The 5,000-nt window shown below is 52.5% G+C and overlaps 1 non-coding gene across 1 annotated transcript in view; it reads right to left on the bottom strand.

The window, feature by feature from the left end:
• Window positions 1–264, bottom strand: part of LOC126434587 (small subunit ribosomal RNA) — a 1,910-nt gene extending 1,646 nt beyond the window's left edge. Inside the window, exon 1 of the ribosomal RNA XR_007579338.1 lies at window positions 1–264. This exon is cut by the window's left edge and continues 1,646 nt beyond it. This is a non-coding gene — a ribosomal RNA (small subunit ribosomal RNA).
• Window positions 265–5,000: the final 4,736 nt, after the last annotated feature.

The raw sequence follows: 5,000 nt of genomic DNA, 5'->3' as shown, positions 1-5,000 counted from the left end.
GAGTCACCAAGGCAAACGGACCGGACGAGCCGACCGATTGGTTTTGATCTAATAAAAGCGTCCCTTCCATCTCTGGTCGGGACTCTGTTTGCATGTATTAGCTCTAGAATTACCACAGTTATCCAAGTAACGTGGGTACGATCTAAGGAACCATAACTGATTTAATGAGCCATTCGCGGTTTCACCTTAATGCGGCTTGTACTGAGACATGCATGGCTTAATCTTTGAGACAAGCATATGACTACTGGCAGGATCAACCAGGGAGCTGCGTCAACTAGAGCTGAGCAGCCGGCCGCCCGGGAGTGTGTCCCGGGGGCCCGCGCGAACACGCAAGCGTCCGCTCAATTATTCTGCAAACAGGAGGAGGCTGCGCTCCCCTGCACCATACACCTCGAAACCCTCTCAGGTCCCGGCGGCGCGCAGCGCCGTCCTAAGTACTTGGTCGGGTTCGAGAGAGGCGCAATCGCCCGGAGTTTGGCGAGTAGACGCTTTAGGTGCGACCACCCGTGCTCCCAACTGAGCTTGCCGCTGCCGACAGAGGCCCGGGAGCGTGCTGTCGTGGCATTGCCGGCGGGAGACAACACGCGCCACCTACGGTGACCGGCAGCTCCAACGCCAGCGCCACAGAAGGACAAAAGCCCCACTTGGGTGCCGAAGCGAACTCTCCCAGCACAGCGCACGCGCCAACACGTCCGCACAGCTGCGATACAAACCACCTGCGAGAACCGCAGAGGCGACCGAGCAGCAGACGGCGTCGCGGCGCCGAGCGCCGGGCGGCGACGCATCCTCAGCGCACACAGTCCTCAATCGGACCAGCACACTGCAGATGTCCACCGCGCTTCGCACCGGGCCCGCGAGGACCTACTTTGGCCGCACGGCGCCGCGTGCAGGGTGCGCCGGCGCGCAGCTGCGCCGCCTGCCGCCTCCGTCGGCCGGCGCGCCTGCCAGTGGCCGCCCCCACCAGCCGGCTGTAGCGCGTGCGCCCACGCACCGCGCGGCCAGCACGCCGGGCGGCCCCCCCTCACCGGCCGGGGCCGGTCCCACCCAGCCACCGCCGCGTATCGCTTCACACCCACATGCCATTCACGTTCGTGGGCATGGTGGGTATCGCTGAAACAACCGGTTGGTAGCTCAACCGATCGTCGCCATCACTGATTCACCTCTAGCGAGAACAACCGCACCACAACGGTTTACCAGTTGTTCATTTGCGTAACGTCACCAGCAAACGTAGGCGTCCATCGCCATTTGCAAATTCAACGATTGTTGCATGCCTGTGTCAGGTGTCACGACACACTATGTCTGCCCACATACACGCAACAACATGTGCACGCTTCGCAAACACGTGGAAGGTGGCCCCCGTACGTATGCGATGTCCATTGCGCAAACGACTGTCAACCGGCCTCTGTCGCATGTCGCAGATGTGGAACGCAGTGCACCATGCTATCACGGTGTGTGAGAAGAGACGACAACGTCTGACAACACGCGCCACTACATCAACAGACGGCTCATGCTGATCGCCATCCAGGGCATACCACACTGCACTCCAGCTCTTATAGGGAGACGACACGTAGCTGCGTGCACAACATTTGGACCGCATGGTTCGCCGTTGTTGGCGCAGTCGTTGTACGGTCACATGTACCACGATGTATCATTCAGTACATGAGGACCAATGTGCAGTACAGTGTGTGATTTGGAGGTACAACATCAGCGGACAGTTGACACAGGCCGTACCACAGCGTAGGCGCAGTGCTTCGCCATGCGAATGCCAATGAACAACTGCGAAGGGCATTGAGCATGTACGTCCTGCTGCCATCCACATTACAGTGTATCGCTGCAAGGTGTTTAACATGAAGCGATACACTGGGGACCGGGCAGTGCGAGTAGCAAACTATATTGCGGGGGTTGCAGTTAGGCAACACTACACTAATTTAACGCGTCGTATGACAATTACAGAGCAGGTTAAGGCCCAACGTGTGTTGGGTTAAGGCCCAACGTGTGTTGGGTTAAGGCCCAACGTGTGTTGGGTTAAGGCCCAACGTGTGTTGGGTTAAGGCCCAACGTGTGTTGGGTTAAGGCCCAACGTGTGTTGGGTTAAGGCCCAACGTGTGTTGGGTTAAGGCCCAACGTGTGTTGGGTTACAGCACAATATGGGTTACGTTAAGGGGCAATGTGGGTTACGTTAAGGGGCAATGTGGGTTACGTTAAGGCGCAATATAGGTTACGTTAAGGCGCAATATAGGTTACGTTAAGGCGCAATATAGGTTACGTTAAGGCGCAATATAGGTTACGTTAAGGCGCAATATAGGTTACGTTAAGGCGCAATATAGGTTACGTTAAGGCGCAATATAGGTTACGTTAAGGCGCAATATAGGTTACGTTAAGGCGCAATATAGGTTACGTTAAGGCGCAATATAGGTTACGTTAAGGCGCAATATAGGTTACGTTAAGGCGCAATATAGGTTACGTTAAGGCGCAATATAGGTTACGTTAAGGCGCAATATAGGTTACGTTAAGGCGCAATATAGGTTACGTTAAGGCGCAATATAGGTTACATTAAGGCGCAATATAGGTTACATTAAGGCGCAATATAGGTTACATTAAGGCGCAATATAGGTTAGGTTAAAACACGACATAGGTTAGGTTAAGGCACGACATAGGTTAGGTTAAGGCACGACATAGGTTAGGTTAAGGCACGACATAGGTTAGGTTAAGGCACGACATAGGTTAGGTTAAGGCACGACATAGGTTAGGTTAAGGCACGACATAGGTTAGGTTAAGGCACGACATAGGTTAGGTTAAGGCACGACATAGGTTAGGTTAAGGCACGACATAGGTTAGGTTAAGGCACGACATAGGTTAGGTTAAGGCACGACATAGGTTAGGTTAAGGCACGACATAGGTTAGGTTAAGGCACGACATAGGTTAGGTTAAGGCACGACATAGGTTAGGTTAAGGCACGACATAGGTTAGGTTAAGGCACGACATAGGTTAGGTTAAGGCACGACATAGGTTAGGTTAAGGCACGACATAGGTTAGGTTAAGGCACGACATAGGTTAGGTTAAGGCACGACATAGGTTAGGTTAAGGCACGACATAGGTTAGGTTAAGGCACGACATAGGTTAGGTTAAGGCACGACATAGGTTAGGTTAAGGCACGACATAGGTTAGGTTAAGGCACGACATAGGTTAGGTTAAGGCACGACATAGGTTAGGTTAAGGCACGACATAGGTTAGGTTAAGGCACGACATAGGTTAGGTTAAGGCACGACATAGGTTAGGTTAAGGCACGACATAGGTTAGGTTAAGGTACGACATAGGTTAGGTTAAGGTACGACATAGGTTAGGTTAAGGTACGACATAGGTTAGGTTAAGGTACGACATAGGTTAGGTTAAGGTACGACATAGGTTAGGTTAAGGTACGACATAGGTTAGGTTAAGGTACGACATAGGTTAGGTTAAGGTACGACATAGGTTAGGTTAAGGTACGACATAGGTTAGGTTAAGGTACGACATAGGTTAGGTTCAGGTACGACATAGGTTAGGTTCAGGTACGACATAGGTTAGGTTAAGGTACGACATAGGTTAGGTTAAGGTACGACATAGGTTAGGTTAAGGTACGACATAGGTTAGGTTAAGGTACGACATAGGTTAGGTTAAGGTACGACATAGGTTAGGTTAAGGTACACATTGTTGTAAGGAAAGGTTTAATGGGGGGGGGGGGGCGGCGGCCGGTTTGTTGATTGTGATTATAGTACGTGGATGCCTGCGGTATCATCTGATTTGCCACGTCAGGATGTACCTTTGGCTCATGACAGGCGGCGCTCTCATTCCATGCTTGTGGCAGACCTGTGTCTTTCATTCCTGCCATTGTTTGTGTGCTGTGAGAGGAGGCAGTATTGTGATGTTGGGTGCACCCCTGTGTAGGACATGTGTGGGTGTTGGTGGCTTGGCTGAGCAATGGTGGTTGTCGGGTGGGTGGGATATTCTGTTTTCTGTGTGGACCTCCCAGTCTGGTTATGACAGTGTGGATTGTCTAATGTGGCGGAGAGGATGCACTGGGTGTTGTTGCATGCTGGTGCTTACATATTGTCTGTGTGCGTGTTACAGGCAGAGAGTAGTGCGTGATAAGAGTGTGTGGCTGACGTGTGGTTGTGATTGTGAGCAGAGTCTTTCAGCATGTATACGGACAGTTGTATATATTATCTGTATTCTGATGGCTCTATCTATTACTAATCAGCGCCGTGTATACGTTTAATGTGGTTCCCGTCGAAACTGTTGTATCTCTGTACATTAGTGACACGGCGAGCGCGCTATGTAGCTACTCGTCTCGGCAGCTTCCACCGGTGTATGGCAAATGATTATAAGCAATGAGTCTAGTCGTCAATACCGATAGTGTGACGTCACATGTCTGGGGTGGGGGACGCTGCGCCCTTCCGGTGGGTCATGGCCTAGCAAGACTCTCCCCACGCAGGGGGGGCTTGGACTGTCATTAACTCTTCCGAGTAATATACTTGCCGTACGTTTTTGCGACTGCGAGTGCAACGCTCACCGGTACCGACATGGATGGAGCGCCTCCTAGCTGACCGCTCAGCATCGGCATTCGTACAGAGAGCAACGCGATCGCGTCTGTAGCTCGTAAGTGGTACAGCTCGCAGCTCATGTATAGGGACAGCGGGAATGTCGCATATTGGACATACCTCTTCATGAAACGCATGTTATAGGGGTGGATTGCACATTGCGACTGCGGGAAAAGTCCGCCGTTCATCCGCTGGAGTTGCGAGTTGGGCGGTTGGAGTGGGGCGCAGGTGGAGTGATTGCCGGTCCACGATTTCGTGCGGCAGAGGCGCTGGCGTTGGGGTGCTGTGGTCGACAGAGGACGCAGGCTTTGTGGGTGGGGTCGAAAGATGGGCACTGTGGGCCCATCGATGTCTTGGTCGGCTTGGCGTCTCATAGATGGCGGTATCGTCGTTGCAGGACGTCATGCCGCGGGAGACCTACAG

The sequence above is a fragment of the Schistocerca serialis genome, unplaced genomic scaffold (genome assembly GCF_023864345.2).
Source record: "Schistocerca serialis cubense isolate TAMUIC-IGC-003099 unplaced genomic scaffold, iqSchSeri2.2 HiC_scaffold_1192, whole genome shotgun sequence".
In the NCBI taxonomy this organism is placed as follows: domain Eukaryota; kingdom Metazoa; phylum Arthropoda; class Insecta; order Orthoptera; family Acrididae; genus Schistocerca; species Schistocerca serialis.
Note: the sequence above shows the minus strand (reverse complement) of the source record. Positions and strands in the feature narration are given on the sequence as shown.